The sequence below is a fragment of the Bombina bombina genome, chromosome 6 (genome assembly GCF_027579735.1).
Source record: "Bombina bombina isolate aBomBom1 chromosome 6, aBomBom1.pri, whole genome shotgun sequence".
In the NCBI taxonomy this organism is placed as follows: domain Eukaryota; kingdom Metazoa; phylum Chordata; class Amphibia; order Anura; family Bombinatoridae; genus Bombina; species Bombina bombina.
The window spans coordinates 254,947,238-254,965,965 of record NC_069504.1 but is presented as its reverse complement, the minus strand read 5'-3'; the positions used below and the strand labels follow the sequence as shown (position 1 = coordinate 254,965,965).

The 18,728-nt window shown below is 40.4% G+C and overlaps 1 protein-coding gene across 1 annotated transcript in view; it reads right to left on the bottom strand.

The window, feature by feature from the left end:
• The window catches only part of TSPAN8 (tetraspanin 8), a 203,838-nt gene extending 186,897 nt beyond the window's left edge, over positions 1-16,941 (bottom strand). The window contains exons 1-2 of the mRNA XM_053719791.1: positions 16,815-16,941; positions 8,131-8,181 (exon numbers count right to left, since the gene is read on the bottom strand). The gene's annotated coding sequence lies outside the window, so the exon portion shown is untranslated. The remainder of the gene's footprint in view (positions 1-8,130; positions 8,182-16,814) is intronic.
• Positions 16,942-18,728: the final 1,787 nt, after the last annotated feature.

Here is an 18,728-nt window from a genome sequence, read left to right as displayed (position 1 = left end):
CCCTGCTGAGCTAACTGCGCTGCAACTGCTGGCGGGGCTACTTCAGTAACCATGGTATTCTGTTTAAACCCTCCTGACTGCATCTCGCGCCACATCTTTTTAACCATGTGAAACATCCTCTTCTGACCCTTTCCTCTCAAGCCTAAAGATGTGTCACTACCTGAGTCTGATTCGGATAGGGATGAATCAGCCGAATCGGATCTATCATGTGTGAATGCAGGTGTACTATGCTGATTGTATACATTTGCACATGACTTACCGGTAGCAGAGGAGGATGGTGGAACCTGAGGTGATGTTTGCTCCGAAGCAGCTTGAACTGGAGCTGAAGTTGCGGCATGCTGAACTTGAGTAGAGCTGGGCACTGTAGCGCTTGCCGCAGAAGCTGATGCTTGCTGCGAGGTGGATGCTTGCTGCGAGGTGGATGGCATGGTAAATGCTTCCTGCAGAGAACTCATGCCGGACGCCTGATTCTGTGGTTGCATTACCCCCTGTAACAGAGAAAATAAATCGCGAGCATTGCGAACTTGTGGCATGGCAGGAGCTGCTAATGGTACATTCAGTGGGACTTGTGGTGTGGCAGGAGGTGCTAATGGTACATTCTGTGACACTTGCTGCCCATGCATACGATGATCATGAATTATGGGTATGTCACTCACCCTGCCAGTGTTAGCTGGCACATTCACACCCCCAGTGTTATCTGTCACAATCATTCCAGAACCATGAGCAACATTCACCCTAGAAGAATGAGCTTGTGAAACATTCTGCAAAATGTTATCTGCTTGTGCCTGAATCAGAGTTGCTGAATGAGCCCTGCTATGTTGTGTATTCATCGCTACATGTGCAGGCCCCTGACCATCTATTATGTGCTGCATAGCGCCAATGTTATGAGCTGCAGTGTGTTGTCCATCCCTGATGCGCTGCATAGCGGCAATGTTATGCGCTGCAATGCGCTGCCCAGCCATAGTATGTTGTATATTATGTGCGGCAGTGTACTGTGCATCCCTGCTGTGCTGCACGTTGGTGCCCATTAAACCTTGCTCATCCACTAAACTTACATGCTGCTGCGTATTTCTAGACTGCTGCACATCAGCAACATTTAAATCTGAAGCGTGTTGCGCGGCTTCATTATAGTGCGGCATATTGGTATTATTAGGCCCGGGTCTTTTGCCCTGTGCTTTACGCTGTGGAGCTTTCCCTTTGTTCACTTTGTTCCCTGTAAGCTGCCTAGATGTGCCGCGCCCTCTGGCCCAAACTCTATTACCAAACTGAGCCCGTGTAGCAAATACCCCTTGAACAGTATTAGCCCTTGAAGCAACTCTGCCCCTGATTGCCCAGATGCCTGTTGCAGATCTGCCCCTGATTGCCCAGGTCCTAATTGCCCAGGTCCTACCCGGCACAAAGCTCTCTCGTGATGCTCACCTGCAATCCGAGGAGCGATGGACCGTTCGTGCCGAGGACAGCTAACGAAATGCCTACCGGTGACGTAACCGGAAGGGGCGTGACCCACGCCGACGACTTCCGGTATCGCGTGTGGACCAACCGGAATGGAGGACGAAGACGCCAACGCTGGAGTGGAAGATGAAGAGGCCATCGCTGCTGCCACCGACGCTAGGAAGGACGAAACCGCCGACGCCGCTGCTGGAGGGACCGACGCAAAGAGGGATTCGACCGATGATGCAGGTAAGATCGGGGGCAATGGAGGGGGCTGCAAGGTAACTTGGGTAATAGGCCCTGAACCACCAATGACGTCACAGGGCTGATACGTGCCCTGTACATCTTGTGAAATGGCGACAGGCATTCCCTGCATCGCAGTTTGCCCTGCACCACCAATGTTCCCCAAATTTGAAGGACCCGCCATAACCGGCTCCTTATCCATATTAGACGGGGCCACATTAGAAACTGGCATATTTGAGGGGACATCCGAAGGGGGAATGCCAGGCTGTCCCAACTCCCCTGCTCCTGAATCACCAATTAAATTGTCAGCCATATTGGGGAATGAACGCTCAGATATGGCTGTGCTCACCAAAGGACTCTGGTATCACTGTCAATGTATAATGTGCCCTTTGCTGTGAACTAAACTGTGCTGTGTGTTCATGTTGAGTTGGGGGAACAACATCCTCTACATTTTCTAAATTACTAATGTTACTTATCTGCTTTTTTCCTGCAGGCCTCTGGAATTGAAGCTCCCTGAAACGAACAGGAGGCAATCTGGATCGCCTGGAGCGATGCATCCTAACCAGATAAGGCCTAATCAAATGAAGAACAGGAACACAAACTTCTCTGCTTCAGGATCCAGGAGAAGAGGGCAAGGAGACTGACGTCAGCACATTTTAAGGTCAGGCAGGGGCTCCTCCCTAAACTAGCAACAATGTTGCACTACTTCACTAACCAGCCCTCTACTCCTATCTCACTCACTACAGCCTTAACCCTTAGATTGCTACAGTCCCATTTGGTCCTTCCACTGCCTTAAGATTCAGAACTCAGTGTCTAATGACACTTTAAGGGATCTACATACATATATATATACACACAGTTTTCTGGAGGAGCACATGAATAGTGTAAATAAATAGGTGTTTATCTATTCGCATATTAGGAGGAGCTAGTATGATTCTATATACCTTAATAACTATTTAATAACTATTCTGCCTAGTTAAAATAAATACAAACTTGCCTGTAAAATAAAAATAAATCCTAAACTAGCTACAATGTAACTATTAGTTATATTGTTGCTATCTTAGGGTTTATTTTACAGGTAAGTATTTCGTTTTAAATAGGAATAATTTAGTTAATGATATTAATATTTATTTAGATTTATTTAAATTATATTTAAGTTAGGGGGTGATAGGTTTAGGGTTAGACTTAGGTTTAGGGGTTAATAACTTTAATATAGTGGCAGCGACGTTGGGGGCGGCAGATTAGTGGTTAATAAATGTAGGTAGGTTGCGGCGATGTTACGGCCGGCAGATTAGGGGTTAATAATATTTAACTAATGTTTGCAAGGCGGGAGTGCGATGGTTTAGGGGTTAATATGTTTATTATAGTGGCAACAACGTTGGGGGCGGCAGATTAGGGGTTAATAAGTGTAGGTAGGTTGCAGCGACATTGGGGGCGGCAGATTAGGGGTTAATAAATATAATGTAGGTGTCGGCAATGTTGGGGGCAGCAGATTAGGGGTTCATAAGTATAATATAGGTGGCAGCGGTGTCCAGAGGGGCAGATTAGGGGTTAATAAGTGTAAGATTAGGGGTGTTTAGACTCAGGGTTCATGTTACGGTGTTAGGTGTAAACATAAATTTTATTTCCCCATAGGAATCAATGGGGTTGCATTAAGGAGTTTTACGCTGCTTTTTTGCAGGTGTGAGACTTTTTTTCAGCCAGCTCTCCCCGTTGATTCCTATGGGGAGATCGTGCACGAGCACATACGACCAGCTCACCGCTGACTTAAGCAGCACTGGTATTGGAGTGTGGTAATGAGCAAAATTTTGCTCAATGTTCACTTCTTGTCTTTTACCGACGGGTTTGTAAAAGCTCGTAATACTAGCGCTGCATGTATGTGAGCGGTGAGGGAAAACTGCTCGTTAGCACTGCTCCTAATGCAAGACTCGTAATCTAGCTGAATGTATCTTCTTATTCTCAGATACAAAGTTATTATATGAAAGAGTATATTAATAACAAGGCGGAGCATATAGTTATTAAAGTTTATATAGGTCAATATCTTGTGATGTGTTATTCCACCCCATTGCACCACTTTTCACTGCCTCCCCAGGTGTCAAAAGTAGGTCTTGGCGGGCCCATGTTGCTGATCATTTTAGGGTATGTGTTTTGATATACTGATCCCACATTGCTTGTATTTCTGCGTAATCATCCCTTTTGCCGATTTTGAAAGAACCATATTCTTCTAATTCTATAAGTTCAGTGACCTTTTGTCTCCACATTGCTAAACCTGGTACTTCCTGTGACTTCTAGTTTCTAGCTATCAGAGCACGTGCGCTATTTTTCAGGATTATGAGTAGTAGTTTTAAAGGAAGTTTTATGGATTTACTTAGTAGCCAGATTAAAGGGTCAGAAGGAATGGGGATTTGGAGAATCATTTCTATTTCTTGCATAATGTTATGCCAGTATTGGTTTATCTGAGAGCACCACCACCACATACAGTATGTCCCGTCCTACTTCCAATGTGCCCACATCTCCAGCAATGGTTGCTGGTTTTAGGGAATCTGTTTAGTCTTCTTGGGGTTAGGTACCAGCAGTGTAGAATCTTATACTTAATTTCTAACACGGACGAGGATACTTTAATATTATTAAATATATTGGTGGCTGTTTGGGGTAGTATAATGACCCCTAATTCCTTTTCCCAAATCTCCATCGAGTATGGTAGGTTGCCGGGGAGAGGTTGTTTTAATGTTTTGTATATGAGTGAAAGTAAATGTTTAACAGGAGTGTTGGATGTATAAAGTTCTTCTATGTTGGTGTCAGGGTGCCAGGAATCAGACTGAGACGAGAAGTGCAAAAAATAATTACTCCTTTATTAATAACAAAAAATAATAAAAAGTTCACAAGTCAAATAACAAGCCAGGAATCAAAACCAGAGCTGGTAGTCAGACGAGCTGAGTCAGGAGCCAAAGCGAATAGTCAGACTAGCCGGAATCAGGAACAAGGAAAAAAGCAGAGTCAGGAAGAAGCCAGGGATCAGGAACCAGCAAGGAACTCTCACAAACAGGTCTGAGACAACGCGAAGGCAATGCATACTGAACAGAGCCCCTTTAAATAATAAGTGATGACATCACAATTCTGAGACTGCCTCCTGTCTCACATGGATGATGCACACCAGTCTGGCCATAAAAGGAAGTGCAGGAATTGAGCAGCATCCCCAACAATGCACCATAGTCAGGAAGAGAGGTGAGTAAAATGGCTGCCAGCAGCACATGGCAAACACAACATGGAAAAAACCCTGACAGTTGGTAAGCGAACGTGTCATATTGCACATTTGCTTGTGTGTAGTAATATAATTATGTAGCTTGCTATATGAGAACCAATTAGTTGCCCAATTGTGCCCAATTTCTATGAGTTGGGATTGAGAGAAATATGGTGTAAGGTGATGTTTAGTATCTTGGGGTCTTGATTAAGTTGTATTCCTAGTGTGCACAGTGAAAATTCTGAGTTATCTTCTAAAGATGTTAGAGGCCCAGATCTTGAAGAGAGACAAGGATTATTCCTGTTAGCTTTTTCCTATAATTGTATGGTTTCCTTGGTTATAGGGTTAGGGATAAGGCAGACTATTTTTGAAAAAACTGGGTCCCAACACATATCTGATATGTTTAGGCCTTAGTTAGTGTAAATCTCTAAAGGTACCCAAAGTTTAATGTCCCCATGTATCCTCCAAGCCAACATTCTTTGGAGGTGAATGGACGTGTGAAATGTCTCTAGGTCAGGGATCCCCAGACCTCCTTGGTTTTTGGGAAGTGACATTGTTTTTGCGAAGTGACATTGTTTTTGCATTGATTCTAAGTGGTCTCTTATTCCAGATAAAAGAGCTGAATATTTGTTGCATCTGTGGTATATATCGCGGAGGTAGAGGGATGGGCAATGTTTGCGTGATATAAAGGAGTCGTGGAAATAAGTTAATTTTTATGGTGTCCCAGCCAGTAGAGCCGTTTGGAGCTCCAAGAGGAGAGGTCACGCACGATTGCTGTCCTGATTGGGATGAAGTTGGCTTTGTACATAGTGTCAACGCTGTCAGTTAAGTAGATTCCTAGGTATTTCAGTGAGTCTTTGCACCATTTAAAAGGACATAGGGATTTAAGTCGGGATTCCAACTGTGGTGGTTGCGATAGGCCTAAAATTTCGGATTTGGATTAGTTGACTAGAAAATTTGTTAGTTTATGGAAGGTGGTTACTTCTGACATTAAGGGGAGATTGAGTTCTCTGGGTTTGTGAAGGAGAAAAGAATGTCATCTGAGATCATAGATAGTTTATATTGATTGTTTTTTATCTTAACTCTCGAAATCTCTTGATTATTCCTGATCTTTGTTGCAAATGTCTCAATCAGGCAAGCAAATAAAATGGGGTAAGGGGACATCCCTGTCGGGTGTCATTAGTAATAGAGAAGAAAAGGGATAATATACCGTTGAGGGAAATCTGAGTGCTTGGGGACGCGTATAATGCAAAAATGCGGATCAGTGTGGTTTCTCCTAGACCGAAGGCCTCAAGTGTAGCTCTTAAAAAAGACCAGTTAACCCGGTCAAAGGCCTTTTCTGCTTCGGTAGATAGTAATATTGTTGGGATATTTTTTTTTTTTAACATACCAAATTAGGTGGAGATTTTGTACCGTGTTATCTTTTGCTTTGCATCGGGGGATTTGATCACGGTGTAAAATATTAGGGAGAAGTGAGTTAAGTCTGTTTGTTATTATTTTGGTGTAAATCTTGACATCTGAGTTTAATAATGATATGGGTTGATAGTTGGAGACTTGATTGGGCGGTTTGTTTGGTTTGGGGATTACCGTTATCTGTGCTTGAAGGGCTGAAGGGGGAAAGGATTTGTTATTATCTATGCTTTGAAAATAAGCTAGAAGATAAGGTGACAGAATCATGGACCTGGGGATTTTCCTTGGGGAAGGGTGGAGATGGCTTCAAAGAGTTCTTCTTGAGTGAAAGAGGCATCTAGTTTGTCTCTCTGTTCTCTAGAAAGAGAGGGGAGGTATAGAGAGGTAAGATAATTGTGAATTTCATCTGGATGTGGGTCAGGTTTCATCTCCTTTAAATTATAAAATTTCTCGTAGTAGCTTATGAAGGCTTTAGCTATATCTGTGTAGGATGACCAAGTTTTCCTATCATTATCTTGTATGCTCGTAATGTAGTGTTTAAGAGTTTTCTTCTTTAACTGTCTGGCTAACATTCTTCCTTGCTTATTTGCTCCTTTGTAGTACACTTTTTTTTAAGGAAAATGGCTTTATTCTTTGCTTCTATTCCCAGAAAAGAGCACAACTGACTACGTTTGTGATCTATATTGTCAAGTAGGGAATGGTCTTTGGGATGTAGTTTATGTATGTTTTAGAGTTTGGTGAGGTCCTTTAGTAGGGATTGTAAGTATAGTCAGTTTTGTTTCCTCTTAGCCACCTGTAGAGCAATAAGTTCACCCCTAATTACACATTTATGGGTATTCCAGAGTACTGTTTATTCATTTTACTACCTACCTAACTGTCCTGTTTATTCCTTTACTACCCACCTAACTGTCCTGTTTTTTCCTTTACTGCCTACCTAACTGTCCTGTTTATTCCTTTACTACCCACCTAATGTTGAGTATCTATGTCTGGTGTGTTATTATATTCAAAGTTTTCCGTTATTGCTTTTAAAATTTGAGCATGCACCAAGGGGTCTTTTATCAGGTGATCATTGCATGGTCAGACCATGTAAGAGGGAAGATTTCTGTATACTGGACTAGTGCTAAACTAGTAACATCAACTAGTAAATAATCAATTCAAGTGTATGTCTGGTGTGGGTGTGAGAAAAAAATTAAATCCCTTGTAGAAGGGTGGTGTAATCTCCAAGTATCATGTACTGCCAATTTAGAGAGGGCATATTTTGTCAAATTTTGAGATTTTGTCGGCACTGAGGAAGTTCCTGAGAAACAATCAATGGTAGGGTTTAGGGATAAGTTAAAGTCTCCTCTGAGCATTAGACTGCCCCTAGCTACTACTAGGATCTTATTGCTTAGCTGTTGATAAAAGGTATGAGAGTCAGTATTGGGGGCATATATGTTTACAATTGTTATTGGGCTGTGGTATAGGTACCCTATCAGTATTATGTATCTCCCTTCTTTGTCTCTGTTGGCACTTGTTTCTTTAAAGGGGATGTTTCTGTTGATAAGTATCCCTACGCCATTGTGTTTGGAGGAATGCGAGGCCAGATAAACTGAACCAAACTTCTTGAATGACAGTTTAGGTTAATTTCTCTTCTTAAAATGGGTTTCCTGCAATAGGATTATGTCACCTCTGTTTCTGTTGTAGTCTCGAATGGCCATAGTTCTCTTTTGGGGGGGGGTGTTGAGTCCTTTAACATTGTGGGAAATTAAATTAATGTGTTTAGGTGTGTGAGGCATTTTAACCATGGGGAGGCAGTGGAAGCTCACCTGATGAAGTGGACTGGTAGATGTATGTGAGAATTGCAGAGAAGTATGAACCTAAGGAGAAAAAGCAAGACATGTAAAACATAACATTAGATACAATGCAGTAATGAACTGAATTAACTCTAGAACAGCAACATATACCAACATTTGGTGTATTGCAAGAAGTATACACCTTGGTAGGGGGAAAAGTGGTGTCAATCCTCATAGTTAAGGATGTGAGTTATAACTGTTGGGGTTGTGGAAGAGCCTTAGTTGGGATAAAACCGTTAGTGATGTCTGTAAGAATGGATTATTCATTAGGATAAGGTTGTGAGGAGTTATACAACCAGGCCATTAATGCAATTGTATGCCTCATGGGCCAGGGATAAAGAAAATTATATATATATTATACCAGTCATTTTAGCGCACAAATACTCATGTCAAACTTTAAGTTCTTTGGAGCTTTTTTGGATCTTTTACAAATAGTTGTGGCCACAACTTTTAACCTATAACTTTTATATTATACGCTGAACCTTAATCATCGTATCTTTTTAAGGACATTTGTCTTAAGTGTCTATAGGCACGATAGGCCCTGTGACGCAGCAGCAATAATGGAGCACCTGGCGTGAGTAATGGGCCCACAAGCATTCTCCACAAACATAATTTACCACAAACATTTACAGCCTCCACAAATAGGCACACGTCAATAGATAGAACCAGAGCCATACAGCCACATCAAGGGCAACCTCTCACAGACTAATCTAACGCACCACTCAAGAACCTCACATTATTCCTATTTAAATCTAAATACTTACCTGTAAAATAAACCCTAATATAGCTACAATATAAATAATAATTATATTGTAGCTATTTTAGGATTAATATTTATTTTACAGGCAACTTTGTATTTATTTTAACCAGGTACAATAGCTATTAAATAGTTAAGAACTATTTAATGGCTACCTAGTTAAAATAATTACAAAATTACCTGTAAAATAAATCCTAACCTAAGTTACAATTAAACCTAACACTACACTATCAATAAATTAATGAAATAAACTATCTACAATTATCTACAATTAAATCAACTAAACTAAATTACAAAAAAACCCCCACTAAATTACAAAAAAAACAAACACTAAATTACAAAAAATAAAAAAATATTACAAGAATTTTAAACTAATTACACCTACTCTAAGCCCCCTAAAAAAATAACAAAGCCCCCCAAAATAAAAAAATGCCCTACCCTATTCTAATATAAAAATGTAACAGCTCTCTTACCTTACCAGCCCTTAAAAGGGCCTTTTGCGGGGCATACCCCAAAGAAAACAGCTCTTTTGCATTTAAATAAACATACAATACCCCCCTCCCAACATTACAACCCACCACCCACATACCACTAATCTAACCCAAAACCCCCTTAAAAAACCTAACACTAAGCCCCTGAAGATCTTCCTACCTTGTCTTCACCACGCCGGGTATCACTGATCCGTCCAGAAGAGGGTCCGAAGTCTTCCTCCTATCTGGCAAGAAGAGGTCCAGAAGAGGCTCCGAAGTCTTCATCCTATCCGGCAAGAAGAGGAGATCCGGACCGGCAAACATCTTCATCCAAGTGGCATCTTCTATCTTCTTCCATCCGGCGAGGAGCGGGACCATCTTGAAGCAGCCGACGCGGATCCATCCTCTTCATCCGACGTCCTAAGTCCGAATGAAGGTTCCTTTAAATGACGTCATCCAATATGGCGTCCCTCGAATTCCGATTGGCTGATAGGATTCTATCAGCCAATCGGAATTAAGGTAGGAAAAATCTGATTGGCTGATTGAATCAGCCAATCAGATTCAAGTTCAATCCGATTGGCTGATCCAATCAGCCAATCAGATTGAGCTTGCATTCTATTGGCTGTTCCGATCAGCCAATAGAATGCAAGCTCAATCTGATTGGCTGATCCAAACAGCCAATCCGATTGAACTTGAATCTGATTTAATTGTAGATAATTGTAGATAGTTTATTTAATTAATTTATTGATAGTGTAGTGTTAGGTTTAATTGCAACTTAGGTTAGGATTTATTTTACAGGTAATTTTGTAATTATTTTAACTAGGTAGCTATTAAATAGTTCTTAACTATTTAATAGCTATTGTACCTGGTTAAAATAAATACAAAGTTGCCTGTAAAATAAATATTAATCCTAAAATAGCTACAATATAATTATTATTTATATTGTAACTATATTAGGGTTTATTTTACAGGTAAGTATTTAGATTTAAATAGGAATAATTTATTTAATAGGATTTATTTTATTTCGTTAGATTTAAATTATATTTAACTTAGGGGGGTGTTAGTGTTAGGCTTAGACTTAGCTTTAGGGGTTAATACATTTATTAGAGTAGCAGCGAGGTCCGGTCGGCAGATTAGGGGTTAATACTTGAAGTTAGGTGTCGGCGATGTTAGGGAGGGCAAATTAGAGGTTAATACTATTTATTATAGGGTTTTTGTGGCGGGAGTGAGGCGGATTAGGGGTTAATACATTTATTATAGTAGCGGTGAGGTCCGGTCGGCAGATTAGGGGTTAATAATTGTAGGTAGGTGGCGGCGATGTTGGGGGCGACAGATTAGGGGTTAATAAATATAATATAGGGGTCGGAGGTGTTAGGGGCAGCAGATATGGGGTACATAGGGATAACGTAGGTTTCGGCGGTGTACGGAGCGGCAGATTAGGGGTTAAAAATAATATGCAGGGGTCAGCGATAGCAGGGGCGGCAGATTAGGGGTTAATAAGTGTAAGGCTAGGGGTGTTTAGACTCGGGGTACATGTTAGGGTGTTAGGTGCAGACTTAGGAAGTGTTTCCCCATAGGAAACAATGGGGCTGCGTTAGGAGCTGAACGCTGCTTTTTTGCAGGTGTTAGGTTTTTTGTCAGCTCAAACTGCCCCATTGTTTCCTATGGGGGAATCGTGCACGAGCACGTTTTTGAAGCTGGCCACGTCCGTAATCACCGCTGGTATTGAGAGTTGCAGTGGCGGTAAATATGCCTGTACGCTCCCTTTTTGGAGCCTAACGCAGCCCTTCTGAGAACTCTCAATGCCAGCGTTGTTTAAAAGGTGTGGGGGAAAAAAAGCACGTGTAGCTAACGCACCCCTTTGGCCGCAGAACTCTAAATCTAGGCGATAATATTTTGCTGTATTTATTATGGGTCAATTACAAGTGATGCGCTAATGGTAGAGTAAAATGCAATAAGCAATATTCCTGGCCCAGGCTAACTTTAGTGCACAACTTGATGTTACAAGTCCATGGTAAATCTTATTTACCAGAGAAGGGTTAGCACAGCTGACATTGCTCTAGCACAACAATACATTTAATGGATAATGCGACCGTGCTAAATAGCGCTCATATTACAACTTGAATGTTAAAGGTTGCACTAGCACAACTTGAGACCTGAAGTAAAATGTAAGGGTTGGTTAAAAAATAAATAAATCACAAAACACATAAAAAAACATATTACGATAAACTAATACACTTATATATAAACTTTTTAATAAAAAAATATAATTTTAATATTTTTAAAAGGGTTTGAAAAGGGATATGGTATATGGCAAAGTGTTTGACGGGAAAGGGCTCAGATGTATATATATATATATATATATATCATAGCCTCAGATGAAGCGTTATTCCCATTACACAGAACATCCACGTGGGTAATATAGAAATTCTAATTTTTTAGGGGTCACTACGAGATCCAGGGGGGAAACATCACAGGCCCCACATTAGGAGGGCGAAACACAAGACACAGGCCACCACGCAGGGGATGCTAGAGAGTATAGTCATTAATCTGAGCTCACACGTCCTTTCACCAATAGAGAACACATTACTTAATAAAGGTCTTTCTTTCATTCCAAGTCAAGACATTTCAGAATTAGACCTTAGAATGGATATTTACAAATATCAGAGACTACTTAAAATTAAGGAATATTTTCAGCACTCTCCAGTTGCCACTAATGTAGTTTTAACAAAGTGTAAAAAAAACAGTGACTTTGAACCCAGTAATTGCAGCCCCTCAATTAAAACATTTATCAGACTTGTCTCACAAGATATGGAATCAGAGAGGGTAGAATCTAAATGGAAGAGCAACCTCACATATGAGGAACATGTAGCCATTAAATCACTCCAGTCTGATCCTGCATTAATCATCCGACCAGCGGATTAGGGAGGGGCCATAGTCCTTATGGACTACATGGATTATCGTGAGGATATTTTACAACAATTAGCAGACACAGTGACTTATAGGAGTTTAACTTTTGATCCAACTTTTCCTTACAAAAAGGAATAAGATGAAACTATATAGATGGGTTTCACACAGGGTTTTATCAATGAACAAACCAGAGATTTTTGCATAACAGATTGCCCAGTGACACCTATCCTATACACTATACCGAAAATTCATAAATCACTGATTAAACCCCCTGGCAAGCTGATTGTGTCAGCCCGGGGTTCTATTTACCAACCCGTGGACCAATATATAGACACCATATTGCAACCCATGGTTAGGAACACAAAATCTTTCCTTCTAGACACCGAGGATTTAATCACCCAACTGACTGAAGTAGAGATACAAGAGCATGACCTGCTAGTGAGTCTAGATGTTAATAACCTGTACACTATTATTCCACATGACAAGGGGCTGAAAGCCATTAATGAACATTTACTAAATTTTGAAAGTTATAATGGTCCACCCATTGAATTTGTACTCTCTTTGATTGTGCTATGCCTTAAGAGGAACTTTTTCAGGTTTGAGGATATGTATTATGTCCAAAGAACAGGTACGGCTATGGGGTCAAACATGGCCCCGGCTTATGCCAAAACATTCATGTCTGCTTTTGAAAATACATATTTATGGTCACACCAGGACCCCTCCATCATTTTTTATAAACGTTATATTGATGACATCTTCTTGATCTGGAGAGGGGGTAGGAATACTCTAGACCAGTGGTTTGACAGTATTAACAACACAGACACCACAGTGAGATTCAAGATTAGTGTTGAGGAACAAAGTTTACACTTTTTAGATATCTCTATTTTTTTCAGTCAAAACAGAATTGGCACTACTCTATAATCTAAACTGACCAATCACAACTCCCTTTTGAGGGCAGAAAGTTGCCACCCTCCTTCACTCTTTAAAGGCATAGTGAAATCACAATTTATGAGAACACTTTGGAATAACACTGACAAACGTGTGGGGGTCTCCCAGTTGGAGGGCATGAGAGACAAATTTCTGGAGAGAGGATACAAGCAAGAAGTAGTTAATAACATTCTTGAGGTGGTCAGGGACCAAGAGCCCAAAGGGGACCCAGTGATACAGGAGGATGTCCCTACTCCGTTAATTATGAGCACCACATTTTTTCTGAATAACAGACGAACTGGTAACATATTGAATAAGCATTGGCCTTTGCTATCATCAGACAGCAAATTTCCATTTACCAGAAACACCAAACCAATGATGGGATATAAAAGAGGCACCAATCTGAGAGATCTTTTGGTCAAAACGGACCCAAAACTATGCTATCAAACCACGCAGAAAGTTAATATCAAGGGGTGCTACAAATGCCTGGGGTGCATCACTTGTAACGCAATGATAGCAACAAAACCTTCCATCACCCACATAGGAACAAGATTTACAACATCCGTCACTCCATCACTTGTACTACAACACATGTGGTGTACCTACTTGTTTGTCCATGTTCTTCTTTTTATGTGGGGAAAACACCATGAGGGACAATGAGGGAAAGGATGGCGAATCACCGCCTAGCCATCAGACAAGCCCTTGATACAGGACATTCTGTGGCATGCCATTGCCTGACTAAATTACACCTGGTGACTTCCATTAGGATCATCCTGATTGACCATGTCCCCAAACCGGATAGAGGGGGAGATCGTAACAAGATGCTCCTTAAACGGGAAGCAGAGTGGATCTTCCGCCTAGGAACTATCCATCCTGGAGGACTTAATTCGGTACCGGACTTTAGGGCCATAATCTAGGAGATGGTACTAGAAACATACCGTGGGTGCGTGAGCTTGGTAGGGATGGTTACAGGTAGTATGGTGGTAGCCATACACCATTTGGTGTGGGTTCCCTCCATGCACTGTAGTGTAGGGTCGTTGTGAATAGGGTACCACGGGCGTGGACCTGGTTCATGTCCCACCCACCCCTGCTTTAGCATTGGTCACTATTTTCTTCAGTGCCCACTAGTAGCCCATTATTGTTTATTTCTTGGATGGATGGTACAACACACTTAAGAGAAGATCTACATCCATAGACATCTGATTACATGTATAGTAATAGAGATGGATTACAGATATTGCAAGTTCTACATAACAGATTATAATTTTTTATTGTTTTTTCTGTTTAGTTCCTTGTTTTTTATTAAAATATAGCCTAACATTAAGTGGTAAAGATGGTCAATAAGAAAGATCATAGTATTCAGCTAATTGTCATATGGCTAGGGTGGCATGTCCTTAGATTGACGCCCAACACGCAAATGATATGTGTATAAGCCCCAATACCCATGCCTGTAAATACATGACAAAGTAGAGATAAATGATAATTTAGAACCTTTTGATCTAGCTATAGGATGATGGTAGAACTGTATAGTATTTGCTCTGTCCAGAGTGAAATAACTCGGGGAGTTCTTCCACAATAGCCCAGCCTGTGAAAGTATCAGTCCTAAAGTATGTGGCAAAAAAATTGTATATATTTGATCGGGTTAGCGCATGAGCGATAACTAATAAACACCTAAATTGCAAGTTGTGCGGTACGGCTATACCGCTGAAAAATTGGCCTTTGCACGCGGAATGTCAACTTACACGTATTACAAGTCGCGGCGGTATGGCTATACCGCTATCGTTTTAGCCTGTACCGCAACTCTCCATTCAGCACTCAAAAAATGGCTTTTGAGTGTGGAATTATCAGGTCACCCATATTACAGGTTGTACGGTTTGGCTATTATGCTAACGTTATAGCTTATACCGCTATGATCCATTCTGCTGTCAAAGAACAGTAGTTATGGATTTTGCAAAACAAAAATGTTTCACAAAACTCATAACAAAAATGTTACAAAGTACTCTAACACCTATAAGCTACCTATTTACCCCAAACCACTATCCCCCATTACCGCAAATACTATAATTAACCTATAAACCCCTAATCTGCCACCCACCCACATTGCTACTACTAAAATAAATCTATAAACCCCTAAACCGCGGGCACCTCACATCGCTACTAATAAAATAAACATATTAAACCCTAAACCGCCATCCCCCCACATCGCAAATAGTTTAATTTAGTGTGAGGGTTGGCGGTTTAGGGTTTAATAGGTTTATTATAGTTTTTGCGATGCAAGGGGATTGCGGTTTAGGGATTAATATGTTATTTTATTAGTCGCGATGTGGGGGCTGGCGGTTTAGGGGTTAATAGATTTATTTTAGTAGTTGCGATGTGGGGGGTCAGCGGTTTAGGGGTTAATAGGTTTATTTAGTGTCAGCGATGTTGGGGGCGGCAGTTTAGTGGTTAATAACTTTATTTAGTGTCGGCGATGTCAGGGGGGTGGCGGATTAGGGGTATTTAGACTAAGGGTTTATGTAAGGGTGTTAGGTTTTTAAATAACTTTCTTGTCCCCATAGACATCAATGGGGATTGCGTTTTAGCGATCGCCAATCCGCAACCGCAGGTGTTTTTTTCTAACACTTTTTCTCCATTGATGTCTATGGGGAAAAAAATGTGCACAAGCATGTCAAGTCAGGACTTGGCTTTTGTGCGGTGTGGAGCTTAACGCACCATATCGCACAACACAAGAAGGTTTTTCTGTAACTTGTAATGGCAGCACTATGGAAAGTGTGGTACGACTACATTTTTAGCATTACTTACGCACAGGGTTTAGCGCTAAACTTATAATCACGGTGAAAACTTTTTGTAGCGGCTCACCCCATAGAAGTCTATGAGGAGAAAGAGTTAGCTTAGTCGTGATTTCCAAAGCCCTGAAGCCATGAAGTTAGTGTGTCTCAGTCTTTTGCTTGCACACAAACGTTTTACTTTTAACGTGTAATGCATGCTAATCCGCCTTATCTATTTTTTTTTACTTTGAATGCATTTAGTGTTCAAGCAAAAAATAAATATGCATTACTTGTAATCTGGCCTTATATTTGTTGTAATATGCAAAATTGCTCATTATTTATGTATTTATAATAGTAGTTTGGTGCTATCTAGTGTTATTTCTGTATGCGTAGGTGCTGAATCTGGGAATGTATTGGATTAGACTAGTGATTATGCATGCAGTGTATAATAAAGGTTCTATAATTGACTCAAGAACTGCAGATTCTTTCATGGACATCTCTTTTCCTAAAAACCATAATATACCACTACAGGCCAATTCACAGATGCTGAAGATCATTACCCGATATAGATCTCTTTAGGTTTGGGCAGTATTTATTTGGAACACCAGTTTTGCAATTTACAATAGGACTACTGATTTTATTGATTCTCCCATAGGTTACAGTTACATGAAACAACAAATTCCCCACAACGAGGAGGCCTTTAAATGCACCTGTTATCACTGTTTAGCCAAAGTTCTATAATGATTTAGTTCTTAGCTTTCATCCCTTTCACAAGTAAATAGCTGGCAATGTGAGGTACACTTTGTGAGCCTTACTCCTACTTACCCCCTCTCTTCACGGCCTCTCTCTCTTACCCGTCAGTGCATGGAAGCCCTTAGGGAGACCCTTCTCCTAGGCTGGATGCAATATTTTCGGCTGTTCCTGGCTTGGAGATACTCCACTCTTACAAGCCTTCCACCTTTTTCAGTTGCGGCTCCAACGCCGTTATGGAAACATCCTCCTCCGCTACTCCAAGCTGACGTAGAGAGACACGCACACTCCCGTGGGCCGGCTTCCAGGGGGTAAGGAATCAACCAAAGATGAGAAGCGCTCCGTGATAGGCCAGTACCCAGTGGAGGGATTTTCAAAAAGTTAGTTTGCACATCTTCCAGGAAACAGTGCTGCCCACACTCCCAAATGACCTCAAGGAAATGCACAAAATTTCGTAGCGGCAGCAACTTAAAAGCACAAAAGTTTATTCAAAATCTTGATAAAACAATGTAAACACATAGAAACAATACAAGTGCCCTTCAGCTCTAGACAAAGCTTACGCATTTTTGGCAGTGGTGCATTATCCACATCGCTCTATGCCTCCTCTAGTGCTCATGGGCTATTTAAAGGGAATAAAAATTATTTCACAAGCTGCGGGGCATTCATTAATTAACAACCTAATTACACATTGCTCTTAAAGGTACATACAAATAGCAGTTCCATAGTATTTAACCTTTATGTGTTACAGATGTAAATTCAAGAGAGCGTTATACGCTATGACAGTGTGAGCTGTAAAAAGCAATTGCTCCAATTCTTAAACTTAAATTGACTTGTTTGATTCGTAAGCAACTCTCAATAACGGCTGGGTATATTCTTTATTACCATTTCTCAAATAACTAAAATAGATTAAAGTTCATACTTAAACTTTCCCATAGTATATAGTAATGGTATATGAAGCTAAGGTTAAACGTGCTATTCTTAATGCACAACCATTAGTGCATCATGGTATAAACTCAGGCTCTAAACTTGTGTTATGATATAAACTTAAGCACAAACCCCTTAGCTGAAAGATATAATACCCTCACTCGGACTCTACAGATGTAATGCACATTTTATAGTTTGACATTAAAGGTTTTTTTTTTTTGTACTTTATTTTATTTAATTGTATTTAATTTTAGCTAATTGTAGTTAATTAATTTAATATATTTAATGATAGTGTAGTGTTAGGTGTAATTGTAACTTAGGTTAGGATTTATTTTACAGGTAAATTTGTCTTTATTTTAACTAGGTAGCTATTAAATAGTTAATAACTATTTAACAACTATTCTACCTAGTTAAAATAAATACAAAGTTGCCTGTAAAATAAAAATAAATCCTAAAATAGCTACAATGTAATTATTAATTATATTGTAGCTATTTTAGGGTTTATTTTATAGGTAAGTATTTAGTTTTAAATAGGAATAATTGAGTTAATAATAGTAAATTTATTTAAATAATATTTAAGTTAGGGGGGTGTTAGGGTTAGGGTTAGACTTAGGTTTAGGGGTTAATAACTTTATTATAGTGGCGGTGACGTTGGAGGTGGCAGATTAGGGGTTAATACATTTAATAGTCTATGTGGGCTTTGGCAGTTTAGGGGTTAATACTTGAATAGGTTAATTGCGTTGTGGGCTATGGCGGTTTAGGGGTTAATAATTGAGTTATTACTTGCGGTGTGGGTTTGATGGCGGATATAGGGGTTAATTGTTTAAATAGGCATATTGTGTTGTGGGGGGTTGTCGGTCTAGGGGTTAATACATTTAATATTAGTAATGAGAGGGGGGGATTGCTGATATAGGGGTTTTACGTGTCGGACTTATTTTTTGGAGGCGTGTTAGACTTTTACGGGAGATTTGTTATTTTCTTTACTTTTCTTAGGTGCCGGCAGTTTCTAAAGTGCCGTAAGTCACTGGCGACTCCAGGAATTTGTATTTACGCACATTTATGGAC